This window comes from Alnus glutinosa, chromosome 13, assembly GCF_958979055.1.
Source record: "Alnus glutinosa chromosome 13, dhAlnGlut1.1, whole genome shotgun sequence".
In the NCBI taxonomy this organism is placed as follows: domain Eukaryota; kingdom Viridiplantae; phylum Streptophyta; class Magnoliopsida; order Fagales; family Betulaceae; genus Alnus; species Alnus glutinosa.
Genome location: NC_084898.1, coordinates 21,304,859 through 21,321,498, shown reverse-complemented (window position 1 = coordinate 21,321,498; position 16,640 = coordinate 21,304,859). Strand labels below are relative to the sequence as shown.

Genomic DNA, 16,640 nt, shown 5'->3' with positions numbered 1-16,640 from the left:
TTTGTTAACCGATAATAGCTTAAATGGGCTTCCTCTTTTTTTTTTTTCTTTTTTTTTTAATTATTATTATTATTATTATTATTATTATTATTATTATTTTAATTAAAGTAAGCTAATTCATACCTTATTTGTATCAATTGTTGCATTTTATGTTTAATTTTGAAATTTTGTTCAATTACTAATAGTGAGCTTAAATAAATATTAATGCAAATCATTTTGTTTTTTTAGAAAAATATATAAAAAGAAAGAAAAAAAGAAAAAAAAGAAATGTATGAGACATCTCATACATCACGTGGGAATATGGGTGTTAGATGAGCCAGACTTCTCGTGAATTCGGTTCGACTTAACTTGCTTAAACTCGATTTGGTCTCGATTTAAAAAATAAATGAGTTGTTCGTGAACACAATAATCCACTCGTATATTAAATGAGACACATTTGTATAAATTCGGTTAGGCTTGGACAAAGCTCCTGAGTTCGACTTGTATAAGTTTGACTCAGCTCATTCCGCTCAAATTTTTATCTTGCTCATGTGTGTGTGTGTCTATATATATAGTGTATACTTATTAACATAGTAACTACAAACGTTTCATTAGAATGTGAAATATAGATCAAAATTAAAATTGTACTAAATTTTAATATTTTTTTTAAATAAAAATTATTATAACACTCCAATCGAGCTCGAACTACAACTCGAGCTCGATTGGAAGCTCAGCTTATTAAGCATTTAAGCTAGTCGAGTTTGAGCCAAGCTCGAACTCGGCTAGGCTCTTAACGAGTCAAATCGAACAACTCTTTAAAATTTGTATTGAGCTCAAGCTCCTATTCTATATATTTGAGCCGAATCCGACCGTCCAAGATTGACTGTCTCAAATACAATCTTACATGAGAGCAAACAAGAAATTTTTTTGAGGCAATTTGGACCTACTTTTTTTTATTTTTTATTTTCTTTTCTGTCTTCAAGATCGATGATGTTTTGAATGCATGTCAGAAGTCTCTAAAATAAAGCTAAAAGAAGACAAAATGTGAAGATGGACCGAGCATAAAAGAACAAAAGTCTTTTTACAAATCTGAACTACACAGACGTAAAGAGGGAGAAATGCAATTTTTAGGCAAAAAAAAAAAAAAAAAAAAATGAAGAAGAAGGACCGCTTGCATATATATATATATTTATATTTTTTTCTGTAGCAAGAGAAAAGAAAAAGAAAACAACAAAAAAATAAAAGGCCAAACTAGCTGGCCGAAATGCAGCAGAGACGTGAAGAGTTGCAACAATTTTTCTTGGAGGAGATAAGCTCAGCGTAAAAACATGGAAAAATTGTATTTATAGTTGACCTAAATTATAAATTATTTTTCGTGATATAAAAAATAATTGTAAAATTTTTGTGATAGGTAAAAATTATAAATTACTCAATGAAGTATTTTTCTGTTTTTAAACTTAATAGAAACCGTTAGGTTGTCATGTCAATCCAATAAAAATGCGACACGCATTACTCTTAATAAAAAAATGAAAATTAAAAATTTCAAATTTTATTTTATTAAAAAATAAAAAATAAGGGGTTTAAGGGGTGGCCTGCGAGCAACTTCCATGGGCTGGGGGTGGTCGTGCGCCACTCCAATCCCATTTGGGTTGGCTCGCCACCACCCCAATGGGCCGGGCGGCCACCCCATAGGCCAAAGGTGGCTCGCCGCCAACCCCTTGCTTTGGGGTGACCCGCGAGCCACCCAGATACGGCTGAGGGTGGTGTGTGGCCAACCCTGCCCATAGGGGAGGGGGTGGCGGGACCGACAGTTACACCATAAATATCAATTTTTTTTTTTTATATCTAAAAATAAAATTTGAAGTTTTTAATTTTTAATATGTTAATATATTATTTTTATTAAGAAGGACACGCGTCACATCTTTATTGGACTAACATGACAAGCTAATGGTTTCTGTTAAGCATGTGAACGAAAACGACTTTAAGAAGTAATTTGTAATTTTTGCCTACCACAAAAATTTTATAATTAATTTTTTTTTACCATAAAATTTAATTTATAATTTAGACTAAATACAAATATAAATAGTATAATTTTTTCATAAAAAGGAACAAAACAAAGGAAAGCCAGATGGCATGCAGATATGGAGGTTAGTGTTTTCTGAAACCAACCTTGCCGCTGTTTTAGGGCATGGGTCGGTTATGTGTCCAGATGGCACTCTTTTGGGGGATGCACGTTTTGAACATACATGTAGTGCCTACCGTGCTTTGGCACGTCAGAGGCGCAGCAATCAGAACCTCATCGGGGGCTCCATGGTTCGGGCAACAATGGTGTGGGCTGTGGCTAGGCCCACCAACCCAGACTTGTCTCTGCATGGCTGCATGCATCGCACACAAACCCAGATTTTTTTTTTCTCTGTTTCTTTGTTTGTTTTATTTCAATAAAAACTTTTTAATGCAGCCTTCTCTTTTTATGTTTTTATGAAATCTGGTTTGTAAAAGCTATTTTATAGCTTAGAACGTGTGTCATTTCCTAAATCAAGCAGATACTCATGTAACGTAGAGGCATTTTCTGTTGTTTAAGTAGTTTTGTAACAGCTATAGTTTGCTATGATCTGAGTTGACTTTATTTAGGCGAAAGAAATTTTACTCCATGTTTTTCTGGCTTAGTTTATTAAAGGGAGTTTTTCTAGCTCTCAACATTAGACTTTTTAGTCTCTCTTATTATGTATATTGAACGGTATATTTGAATAAAAAAAGAAAAAGGAGCTGGTGCTTGGTCTCGTTTGACTCTCCTCTAATGGTTCAAAATAATAATAATAAAAAATTGACAAATTACAAAGGAAAATCGTGAAGGAAAGACTGGTTTTTGGAGAAGAAGACTAGAAGAGGAAGCCATATGGATTTAGAAGAAGGAAGAAGGGAGATATGGGCCATATGGGGGGAGGGGGGGTGCGTCTCTCCATTCGGCCACAGCGTTTTCTCTTTAGTTTTTTTTATCTTTTCTTTTATTTTGTGGTGTTTAGGATGGGATATATTTTTGTTTTTTTTTTTTTTTTTTTTTTTTTTTTTTTTTTACTATAAAGTGGAGAAATAGAGAGATGATAAATCAAAATTAAATTAATAAAAAGTGAATTAGAGAAAATTAATGGAAAATACTAAGGCTTCAAAGATTCACCTACCATTATATTACATATTCTTGAGACACATATTTTTAATTCAATTAAGTAGAGAATCAACTCTCTTAATCGGAAGATAGATCGAACAAGTAGGCACGAATCAAATGTAAAATAAATCGAACAGGGGTTGGTTGGAAATTTGATTTCAAAAACATGTTACAATAAATTAAGTATTTAATATATTTTTGAATCATAACAAATCAAACAAAGTAAATATTTGATATAAACAAAAATCATAATGAATCAAAATAAATTTGTCTCATTAAATTACTCTCAAATAAAAATCATCTCCAAAATTTAATCATTAATCTATGAAGAATAAATAAAATAGTCACAATAACACAAAATAAAACTACTAGGCTTCATCCCTAGCCTTAACTAGAGATTTAGACACTCATAACTCTGAAAATAAAAGAATTCAGGTAGGTGATTGTGAGAGATCACTTATAGGACCCACCTGACCAAATAAAAATTGGGTTGCTCAACTATTTATCCGGTCAGGTGAATTTTATAAATGGTATCTCATAATTATTTGTCCAAATTCTCTCAAATTCAGACAAATAATTTAAAAAATTCCTGATCAATTTTGCGCTCTCTCTCCTGTTCAACTTCTTCTTTGAATTTTATTTGTCTTGTAAACATCTACAAACAAGCAGATGGACCCCACCTTTTGGGCTTCTTTGTGCTCATGAATCCCATACGAGTAATGTTATAGGATGACAAAAAAGTTTTTTTTTTTTTTTTTTTTTTTTTTTTTTTTTTGTGGTGTCATCTCGAATGTTATGTGACTTTTATAATGATAACTATTAAATTTGAGATAATTACTATTAAATTTTGACCAAATAATAATTTTAAAGTCATTTGAAAGGATACAAATAAGATTCTAATCCTTCTTATAAGTTATAACATTGCTTTAAATTATGTCTATATGAATTAGTGAGGATACACTAACCAAATTTACCGTATTCCCCTAAAGAATTAGTCAAAATTAATGCTCTCTTTAATTACTTAAAGACCTTAATTCAACCTAATATATATGGAATAAGATCCTCTCCATATATATTAATTAGCATATTGAAATCCGTGACTCCACCCTTAGTCCTTTTATAAGTAGACATCATGCAATGTGTTTCTCAGGCCTCAGCTACACTATTTGTTTTTGTTTTCGAAGTAAAATAATTTTTAGATTATATATATATAGAAAAAAAAAAATAAAATTTAGTCCTTCAAATTACCATTTTTTCTTCGGATGGCTCTTTAAACTACCGAAACCTTTGAAAAATGTCCGTTTTGACAAAATATCTCAATAATACTTCTGCCATGTGTCATTTTTCAATTAAAAAAAAAATAAAACTAAAAAAAATATTTTTATTTTTTATTTTTTAAAATAAACTAAAATTTTATTTCTTATTTCTTATTTTTATTGTAAAAAAGATGGGTGTTTGGAGTGACGTTATTTCCCAACTGTGACCTAATCTTCTTGACACCCCTCCGGTCACCGTCCGTTTATAACGACGTGATTTCTCCGTAAAAAACCGATCGAGATCTTCCACAACGATGATAAACTTACTCGTCGTTTGTCATAAAACAAAATTCAGATTGGAATAATTCATAACATTCGAAAGATCAATAACATATTGGACTCCTATTTATAGGAGAATTTGAGTAGATAAGTATGGTAATCAATCAATGTGATTGATTGATTTGATTACTATCAAATCTGATCACAAACAAATCAATCAATGGTAATCAATCAATGTGATTTGATTGATTTGATTACCATCAAATAATTACAATAAATTTCTGAAATCAAATCCTTTAATATATGGATAATATATTTTCTAACATTCAAGAGGCCAGCATGGGGCCATCCTCGGAGATAGGGAGAAAACCTTAAGAAAAAACAAGAAGACATGGGGTCAGTTTTTAATTGTTTTGCAGTAATCCTGAGAATGTGAAGAACATCGAAGAACGTACCATTTACACTATACCAAAAACTATCCTGACAGACTCCATCTTAAAAATATTTTTTATTTCTCAACAGCCAAATGCTCGTTGATCTGCAATGAACCTAATATCTTTTGAAAATGATAAAAATACAATTAGTGCATAGTTAATGTACAACCCCAAGGACTCAATGTTTAAGTCCCCCCTCCCCCAATGTAATATCTTTACTATCTTTGCAATTCACAGCAAGCTCAAGCTCGCCTCGCTCTGGAATTAAAACCCAAGCACAAGTGTCCTTTCAATTTTTAAATTTTTTTAATGAATAAGTTTCGGTCTAAATTAATGACAAGTGTCATTATAATAATTTATTGTGCTTTATTAAAAAGGTTACATGTTTGAATCTTCATGGACTAGAATAAGGATTTTTTTTTTTTTTTTTTTAGCATTTTTATAAACGGGAAAAGTTGCATAAAAAAACCCTAGGAATCACTGATGAATAGCCGATGGCCATGTTGTACTGTTCTTCAATATTTTATTTCAAAAAAATTATTGAGTGACTAGATTTAAATTTAATATATATAGGATAATAATTATGATCTCACAATTTGTTACTCTTCAAAATTATGAAAGACAATTTAAAATTTAAAAACATACTATATTAACTACTCATAATCGTACATATAGCATTGCATGCATTATTTTTTTTTTTAAAAAAAATTATGTTCTTATGCATATACACATCATCAAGGGTTCGTATCACTTTCCAACCATTAGATTTGCGACCTAAACACATTATTATCATGAGAAAGGTGATACAAAATTTACAAACTCTCTAGAAGCTGAAGGTTATACCCTACATGCCATGGTAGCTAGAATGGTCTAAATTTTTTATTTTATTTTTCTAATTCCACCCCAACATCTCAAAACTTGAGGACGTAAAAGAAGACGAGACAAAACAACCCTAGCCTATTTTCTCACCGAGCAATGTTTTTGCACACATTTTGTATACAAAGTCTTACATGACACTTTGTTTAAAAAGTTATTTATTTATTTATTTTTTGTAAATAAAAAAATCTTGCCACATGATACTTTGTGTATAAAGTGTGCAAGAAACATTTTTCTTTCTCACCTAACCGTCCACTCCAAACCCACTCTCCTTTCTCTTTTTTTATTTTTTTTTATTTTTTTTTTATTTTTAAGAAATGACCATAATGACAACTTCTAAAATTCATGGCGAAAAAGAAAGTCTCCAAAAACAACAATTTAACAATCCTCCAACGTGGTGGTGCTAGAAGGGTCCTGATTTGCTATAATTTCTAAAAGAGAAATGATTCATACACTCATTTCTCACAACAGCCTCACAACAAGCTGACGTGGCAGGTAATATTTTATTATTTTTTTTGTTTTGTTTTGTTTTCTTTTGTAAAAAAATTATAAAATATTACCTGCCACTTCAGCTTGTTGTGAGGCTGTTGTGAGAAATGAGTGTAGGGATCATTTCTCTTTCTAAAAAAATGTTAATGAGATTTAATGAGTCATCTCAACAAGTAGAATTGAATAATCTAGGAGTGAGTTCGAGCAATTAATGTATTTTAAAGTACTTCAACAAAGATAAAAAGAAAGAAAAACATAGGGCTGGGACATGGTGAATGAGGCAGATAATCGGTGAATCGATGGCAGTCAGAAAAATTAAGCTAAACAAAGCTTTTAAAAGTGTAAGCAGGACCTTTGAAAGAGCAGATAAAGCCTCCAAAAAGGAAGATAAGGCTAGAGAAAACTCTAGCCGGATAAGGGCATCAAATGAGGCGTGAGCAAATCTAGGGGAGGAAAATAGGAGAAAAAAAAGGAAGAAAAAGGGGTATACTTACCCCTTTCTTTCTTGAGATTTAAAACAATTCAATAAATAATTAACCTAAAGTAAAAATAACAATCTTAACAGCAAATCTCGCAGTTGAGACTATTTGGCAACATCAATCCTCATCTGAGAGAACACTTCACTATCTCTTGCCTCCGAACCATCATCCCCTAGTATGGGCACATGATCATCTTCCCAATATGGGACGCTATCAGAAGGGAAACGCAATTCCAAATAGGCATTTGTTGCAGTGTCTTCACTGTGCAATGCAGTTTGTTGAAGCTGCAGTGCATATTCCAAGTCTCACTGCACATCAAGCATGGAAGGCCGGTCAACTCCAGCATCCTTCAAACACTTCTCAGCTATTTCACCATATTTTCTCAATGAATCAGGGATAATTTCTCTCACTAACAACGGATCGATAATTCTTTCAAGTTGCCTTATGCTTTGCCAAAACATCCCAAATTCGGCCAGGTTCACCTCCTCCCCCTTGGGCGAGTCAATTATAGCTGGTTTGGCACAAAGCACCTCAAGAAGTACATCACCAAAGGAGTAGACATCAGATTTGTCTGTGAACTCAAAGGTTCTAAGATATTCAGGATCCATATAACCAAAGCTACCCTTTATGCCAACAGTACTGAAATGGTTTGGATCGAGAGGCCCTGATCTTGAAAGGCCAAAGTCAGCAACTTTAGCCACGTAGTGTTCATTCAGCAAGATATTTGTTGACTTAACGACATCACGGTGAATGATTCCCCCAGCTGAAGAAGTGTGGAGGTAATGAAGGCCCTTTACTGAACCAATGCAAATTTCAAGTCGTTGCTTCCAAGACAATTTGGACCTTTTAGATGACCTCTTAGGCTTCTCCTTCAAATCGTAGAGATGATCTCTCAGAGTGCCCTTTTCTATAAATTCATACACCAGTATCATCTCAGACCCTTCTTCGTAATACCCTTTCAAGGAAACAAGATGGCGATGCCGAATTTTGGATAAGACAAAGATTTCTGTTTCGAATTCGGGAAGGCCCTACCCATGTTTCGAATCACTTCGTTTCACAGCCACTTTCGTACCATCCGGAAGAGTTCCTTTGTAAACTTTTCCAAACCCACCCTCAACTATTAAGAGTTTGGTGTTATGAGTTGCAACTTGTATTACAAGAAGATGCATCTTCAAATTCAGGTTAACATTACGAACAGGGGAGGCATTCGCTGTTCTTTTACCGTAAGGACTTCCTTTTCCGTGAAGCACTGGCAATAATATTGAACCCAAAAAAAACAGCACTACCAAAATGAAGACAAAGACCGCGCCACAAGCGGTTGGAACTATAACAACAACACGTTTCTTTGGCTTGCCGTGAATAGGAACAACATCTGATTCCTTTGTAAACTCCATAATCTCCAGCCCATTCAGATAGGCATTTTTATTTGTCGAATCCTACCTAGGCCCTACACTATTATTCATAACTCCCGAATCATCTGAATCAACCACAAAATCATAGTAAAATGCATCTGCAAACTGCGCAATTCCTTTACAATCGTCAGAATAGATCATCTGACTGAAGTTGCTACAAATAAAGAGATCGAACATGGCAATATCATCCAATGGGCTAACAATATCACAGAAGTGCGGCCTCACTGGGTGTCTGGCGTTCTTGTTTACACCAAAATGCCAAGTTATGTTGGACGAATTTGAATTTGATTCTTTGCAAGTCCTGTATACAACATCTGTGGCACTATAGTCAGTTACACCAAGACCAAGAACATTATAAATAAGTGTACCGTTATAATTAGGGGGCAGTTCTTTGCAGATCTTCGGGAAAGTAGATAATCATCATCCGGTATCCAAGTCCTCCACAGTGTGTCATTGATCTGTGGACCTCAAACATTGACCCTGTGAATTGTGCGTAAAACCTGAGATCTTACGCCAATGTAAGTTTCATTGCTCCCAATAGATCGAAGTAACTAGAGGAAAATCATCCATGATGAAGTCTTTATCTGGGATTAGAAAGACTTCAATGGCGCTCACAAAAGCAAATGATTTTCTGTGAGGAGTAAAGTGGATGCTGAACTTGCTTCCGTTGATAGTAAGAACTCCTCAATCACAGGTGAAGTACTATTCTCTTTAATACCAAAGTTAGACAACAGCCAAAAAAAAGAAGTTGAAACATCGAATTGGGCCTTAATCAGATTAGTTTTTCCGGACATGAATGGAAAGAAATGGAGACGAACATAATAAATGCCATGATCGATGATATCAAACTCATATGAAGATGGGTTTTTGAAAATTCTTGCAGTTTGATAGAGAGACATGTCTGTTGCTGAGTATTAAAGCACACTCATCAAATCCCATTTCACAAGATATTGAAGCTGGTGGTCCCACGATTCATGGGAAATCTCCTAACAGCAAAATTGATCCTACGATACATGGAAACCTCCTAAACAGCTAGATAGACTTGCAATTTAAATGTATTACGTTTGAATAGAAGATGGACTTGTTGATAAAATAGTTTGTAACTGAAAGTCTTATAAATATACAAGAGCCCACACGTTCAAAGGTGTGGAAGCCACAAAACAAGTGTGGTGAAATTATTTGTTTCTTTATGGTATCAGAGCCCCTCTATTGACCACTGTCATTTTTTTTTTTCCAGTCATTTTCCGCAGATCCCGCCATGACTACTCTCACACCACCTGCTCCCACCATGGCTGTTGTTCCTCTTCAACATTCCATTCAAACCAAACACACACAGACAAATTATCTTGTGTGGAAACTCCAAGTAATATCATATCTGGAAAGCCAAGAACTTCTTGGATATGTGGATGGCAGTATCCCACCACCACCAAGAACCATCACTGGCTCGTCATGAAATCTGGTTCCAAATCCAGCATTTCAACAATGGCGACAACAAGATCAAATGATCCTTAGTGTCCTACTCTCATCATTGACCGAGTCCATACTCACTCAAGTAGTAGGCAACTCAACATCTCGGGCTCTTTGGGAAGCTCTAGAGAAAAATTTCAAAGCCAAATCTCAGGGCTGTATTATATAACTGAGGGTTAACCGAGCTACCATCAAGAAAGCACTACAAAAAAATCAGGAATTCTAGACGGTTTCAAACCGTCCAGAAATTGGAAAAACCCGTCAGGAAAACGGTCTAGACGGTTTCAAACCGTCCAGGACAATGGGTCGCTAATCCAGGTTATGGACAGTTTTGCCCAAAACCATCAAGAATTTGTCTTTTTTTTTTTTTTAATTATAATTATTATTCTTATTTTTATGTCTACTAGTCAGATCGAGCTCCGTCTACCAGCGTAAATCAGCTCTGGTTCTACCGAAAATCCATCGGAGAAACGGGCTTCTTCGGTCACTACCGGTCTCCTTCGGGTTCCACCAGAAATCAATGGTAGATCCGGTCACCGAGATTCAAAAAATCATTCACAAATCAAACCCAAATCACAATCCAAACTCAAAACAAAGGAAAAATCCCACAAATCAAAAAATCCTTCACAATCTAAACCCAAGAATCACAATTCAAACCCAATACAAACACAAAATGTAAATCTAACCTAAGAATTTCACTTACCCAAAAAAAAAAATCAAAGATTTGTCCGATGGTTTGGAAGAGAGTGGTGTTGAGGAGGCCGGAGGAGGGGAGAGAAAGAGAGAGGAAGAAAGAACCAGCCGGATTTGTCTTTGTATCCGGACAGAGATCCGATCGGGCGTGGGTTTCGGCCAGATCCGGCCGGATATCCTACCTTCCGCTTCAAATTCAACCTCAGCGACGTCATCGACTCCGTGTCCAAATCCTGTTGTCCTATTCTCGTTGCCCGTCTCAGTCGCCAGCTGGAGAGAAGAAGAAGAACGAGAGGGAGAGGGAGAGATGAGGTCGGGCTCGAGAGAGAGATTTTTTTTATGAAGGAAGAGAGATCGATCTGGGTCTTTCTTTTAAAAGAAAAAAAGAAAAAAAAGAAAAAAAAAGAAGTTCAAACATAAGGATTTCATTAAATTTACAAACGAATTCCAGACGGTTTTCCTAAAACCGTTTGGAAAAAAACAAAGAAAAAAAAAATTCAGATGGTTTTTTTAAATTGTTTATAAATTTACAGACGATTTTATTAAAAATCGTCTGAAAATTTAAATTTCTATAGGGTTTTCTCAAACCGTCTGAAAATTTACAAACGGTTTAATTGAAACCGTTGTAATTTATTATTTTACGGACGGTTTTCAAAAAACCGTCAATAAATGGGAGTGTTTTTTGTAGTGAAGGAAGCCTTTCTATAATAGATTACTTTCAATATGAAAGAATTTGTCGATACCTTGGCTGCAGTTGATAAACCACTCATTGATTGTGAAGTGGTCTCGTATATCTTGGCTGGATTGAGCTCGGTGTAATGTCCAAGAAAATATTTAATGAGTTTATTAGGATTAAATAAAAATAAGTCTATTTAATGTGGTAGAATAAAATAAAGTGTTTTATTTTTATCCTATGAACTTGTAAATGGTAGTCATGAAAATAAAATATGAGTAATATTTTTAGGTCCAAATAAAATATATATAAAAAAAAGAGAAATGAAATAGAAAAGAAAATAAGGAAAAGAAAATATATATATATATATATATATATATATATATATATATATATATATATATATATATAAACATTGGGGCAAGTCAACCCGTCAACTCCCCCTTTTCCCTTTTCCTTTCCATTGCACAACACTTCCTCAATATTTCTCCCTTTCCATTCTTTCTTTTCCGTTTCTTTATGTCTTTCTCCCTTCTACTCTCCCTCACACTCACGCACACACTCACACACAGAGAGTGAGAAAGAGAGGGAGAGAACTGCTGTGAAGGTGCCGAGAAAAGGAAAAAGAAGAAGAAGAGAAGAAAGAAGAGGGGAATTCGGCCATAGGTGATTTATGAGGTAAATTTCCATTCTTTTTCATGATACCCATCGAGATTGTTAGAAATTTTCTTAGTTTCAAATTCTAGGTTAAAAATGGGTATGAGTTTCGGTTTTGAGTGAATATTGTTGATCTTTGGGTTGTTTGTTTGGGCATCTTGTCCCTAGAAGCTAAAATGTTAAGGTTTGAAGTTTTTCTAGTGATTTTAATATATACCCATTAATTTTTGGAGCTAGGAAATAGTATGGATTATTATGGTTTTTGTAAATCCGAATTTAGGGTTTTAATTTGGGCTTTTAGGTATTTAAACCCTAGATTATTAATTTGTGGATTAATTACATTTAGAGTGTTAATTAATCCTAGATTATTTATGGGCTCTATGGAAAATGGGTATATAGGAAGTTAGGTCTTAATGTTAATGAGTTGTATAAAATAGAGGTTTGTTTTTATTAAAAACCTATGAGTGTTCTAGTTATTGGCTTAATTAATTAATGGGTGATACAAGTAAGCCCTAGAAATTACTTAGGTTGTCATAGTGATAGGTTCTTGAGACAAACCAAGAACCTATGTGGCGTTTAGAATTAAGAGTGTTTCAATTTAGTTTTAATGCGTTATTGCATTGTGAAATGTAGTGGTTCATCGCAAGACGTTGTCTAGGAATCTATAGTTGATCTTGTTATTTGCACAACCAAGGTGAGTATTCTACTCACTGAGAAAATGATATTATTTTTATGTATTTTATAAAAGTACAAATAATGTTGTTTTTTATGCCGAACCGACATATGTTGATTATGTGTTTTGATTGCTTTAAATATTTTCAATTATGTTGAGATATTATGAAGGTGTTTAAGTGATTTGAAATATGAATGTCGAATTGTGATTTGAAGAATATTTGATGAGTTTTATTGCTTGATCTGTAATCTGCATTGTGTGATCTGTGAAAAAGACTGGTTGGAACATTGATGTTTTGTGAGAACATTGTGTGCCAAAAGCATGAGCATGGGGTTGGAAAGTATATAAAGTTTTGAGTGTAAGGCATTGTGTGATTAGAGACCGTTGGGCCAGAGTTCCCATTGGCATAGGTTGTTGCAGATCCTTGGGCCAGAGTCTCCATTGGCATAGGTTGTTGGAGACCCTTGGCCTAGAGTCCCCATTGGCATAGGATGTTGAAGACCTTTGGGCTAGAGTCCCCGTTGGCAAAGGTTGTTAAAGACCCTTGGGCCAGAGTTCCCGTTGGCATAGGATGTTGAAGATCCTTGAGCCAGAGTTCCCGTTGGCATAGTATGTTGAAAACCCTTGGGCCAGAGTCCCCTTTGGCATAAGATGTTGAAGACCCTTGGGCTAGAGTCCCTGTTGGCATAGGCTGTTGAAGACCCTTGGGCCAGAGTCCCCATTGGCATAGCGTGTTGAAGACCCTTGGGCCTGAGTTCCCATTGGCATAGGTTGTTGAAGACCTCTAGGCCAGTGATCCCTTTGGCAGTGTTGTTGTAGACCTATGAGCCGGTGTTCCCTTTGGCACAGTCTCATATGTTAAGGACCGTAGGGCCTGTGTTCGCTTTGGCACTGTACTGCATTGTTGTGGATTGAGTTGGTTATGTTGATTGAGCTATATTTATGAATTGATGATTGAGATATAGTTATGAATTGTCAATTGAGATATAGTATGGATTTGTATGTGAGCATGTTGGAATAAGAACAATATTGTTATGTTGTGTCTATGTTTACTCTATTTGCTATGATGTGACTTCAAGAGACAGGTTTTCATAACCAAAACAATAACTGTTATCGTAAACAAGAGATTAAGTAAAATGTCGTTTTATGAGAAAATTTAGTGAGTCTTATATCATTGAGACCTCAGTAAATTATTACTGAGGTGGTGAACTCATACTTACACCAGTACGGAGGTTAACCCCGCAACCGTGCAGATACTGATGTTTTGGCTGCAGATTTAACAGATCTAGAGGATGACCCCGTAGCACGATACTTGGGGTACTGCAATTGAGGCATATCGCTGGTGTCGTAGCTGTGTGGACTAAGGCATCCCATTTTGATAGTCTTTTGTTTATGGCTCGTGTCCTATGTGACACATGTATTTTTAGAGTCTGCCTTTTGGTTATGTAATTAGATTAATATGTTATGGAATCCTTAAACAGTTAGACTTGTAAATGGCTCTTATTGTTGATTATCAGTTATGTTTATATCGATGTATCTCCACTATGATATGTGTTCCGCTGCCATTGATTATTGTATTCCGCTATTAGATGTAACTCTGATTATCAGGTACATGTTATGAGACGTGTACCATATGTTGGCTGAGCGACAAGTAGTCGTGCCACTGTGATGACTCATTTGTATGTTGTCCAAAAAAAAAAAAAGGGTTGTCACACTTGAAGTATGATTCTTTTGTCACAACTGTGACCACACGAATCAATACCATATTGCTTGAAGATCTCTATGGTCATCTTCTGACCTTTGAGTCTCGCATGGAAGCAAACAATCCACCAGTTGATGTTGGTTTTCCTTCAACAAATTTTGTCACAAAGACAAACAACAACGGCGGCTCAGGATCTTCCAGCTACAACTCTGGCAGAGGAAATTCATATTCTTCTCGTTCCAGAGGCAGGGGGCGTGGCCGTGGACCTGCACAAAATAGCAGCCTTTCTCCTCAAATGCTCGGCCTATGTGTCAAGTCTGTAGCAAAAGTGGACACACAGCATTCGTCGTTTTGATCACTCGTTTCAGGGTGATGAAAGCAACTCTATGGTAGCTTACATGGTGGCACCATCTAGCCAACTAGATCTGTCTTGGTATCCAGATACGGCTGCCACCAATCACATAACGTCTGATCTTCGCAATTTGAATCTGCAATCAGAAGAGTACACTGGACAAGGACAAGTTAAAGTTGGAAATGAGCAAGGTTTGAATATCGCCCATATTGGTGCCTCTAATCTACTTCAAAAACACCATTTATGTTTACCAAATATGCTTCATGTGCCTCAGCTTACCAAAAATTTATTTTTTGTCCATAAACTTGCTCATGATAACAATGCCATACTTGAGTTTTGATGATAGTATTTATGTAGAATTACAAAGAAGTGGGAAAACCGGTCACATAAATGTTTGTGCGGTACAAGATTTGAAGACAATTTTTGTATTGAGCTGAAACGCATGTGGAGTGCGCCAGTGTGTGCATTATATATTATTAGCACAAGCCAAGGCATGTTTTTGTTCTCCAAAGCACCGACAAACAAGCAAGAAGTCTTTCCATGCAAGGGACTGAGAGACACGTTGTACATGTGGCAGCATGAAAGTACTTGACTTAATTTCTGTCCAAAACAAGGCAGCACACGTTATGCAGCACCAAAAATCCCAACCATGCACAATATTTTCAGCTCATTATTTCCATAACTGAAAACGTGAGACGCGGGAAGATGCAAGTCTTTTCTTAAGAAGATCAAAGCCAGCACCGAATATACATGAAGATGCAGGAGCAGAACAGAATTGGAAAGACAGTCTTTTATTCCAAGATCTGGGCACCGAATTGTTTTGGCATATAAGTAATTATTTCCTTACCTGGACAAATGCCAAGCAACACTAAACAAGACTTCTTTCCTTAACAAACCTGGACAGCACCGAATCCTGGAGAAGCTAGCTTGAAACACGTCATTTCCCATGCAGCTGGAGCATCGAATTAAGACAGATGGGCAGCACCAATTTCTTTCCAAAACCTGCAGCTGATTTCAGAATTTCCATAACAAGAAAAGAGGAGCAGCTCTTCACGGCACAGCTGGCAGCACACATGCAGATTCTTTCCAAAGCACCACCGGGTCTTCTTAAGGAAGGTTCAGCACCGATTTCTCCTTCCCAAACTGCTCCAGCACCGAATCCAAAGAAAATCTGGCAGTAAAGATAGCAACGACAGCAGCTCTTCACATTAACTCTTTCCATACAAGTTGATCTCCATGGACAATAAGAGAGCCACGTGATTCTTTCCAAAGAAGGTGCAGGACCGAATTGGAAAGAAAGTGAAGAGAATGTAAGCTGGCAGCACCTAATCCCTCTCTTTCTAGGACTTGGAGATACTGCATTCCAGCTTGTTCTAGCCGTCCCTTAGCACTATATATAGGTCCTTTTTCTCTTGTAAAAAGTAAGTGAGGGTAGAACAGAATTTTGGTGTCTTTCTTTCAACAATTTTTCTTGTAAGTTCTTTTAATTTTTTTTTAATGTTTTCAATTCAAATTAGCATGTTATTTTTAGCCATGAGAGGCTAAACCTTCAACTAAGGTTGAGGATGAAGCCTCAGTGGCCCTCACTTATGATTAGCAACAATATTCTCATGTGATGTGATATTTTCCAATTTTAATGAGTTTGATTTTTAATTGTTTTACTTCAATTCAATTTTGTGGAATGATTCTTGGATATCTTTTGTGATTCAAGGATACATTTGATGATTTAGAATAGTTTCATAGAATTGATTGTGCTTAGTTTTCTTTGTTTAAAAAAATTGGATATCCCTTGTGATTTATTCTACGGATACAATTGATGTTTTGATTTAAATTGGATATCTTGCTGTGATTTACGAATACACTTGATGATTTAATTAAATTGGATTTCTTTTGTGATTTGTGTAAAGAATGGATACATGGGATGATTTTGATTAATTATTTGAAGCAAAAGTAAAATATACTTAAGATTTTATTGCGAGAACTTTGAGAAATATTATTGATCATGAGAATATGTTGTTATGAGTTTGTGAGTGCGGATTCCGATACCTTAGTGCCT

At 35.4% G+C, this 16,640-nt stretch overlaps 1 pseudogene; it reads right to left on the bottom strand.

Moving 5' to 3' along the window:
- Positions 1–7,026: 7,026 nt before the first annotated feature.
- LOC133854829 (probable receptor-like protein kinase At2g23200) lies at positions 7,027–9,255 on the bottom strand (annotated as a pseudogene).
- Positions 9,256–16,640: the final 7,385 nt, after the last annotated feature.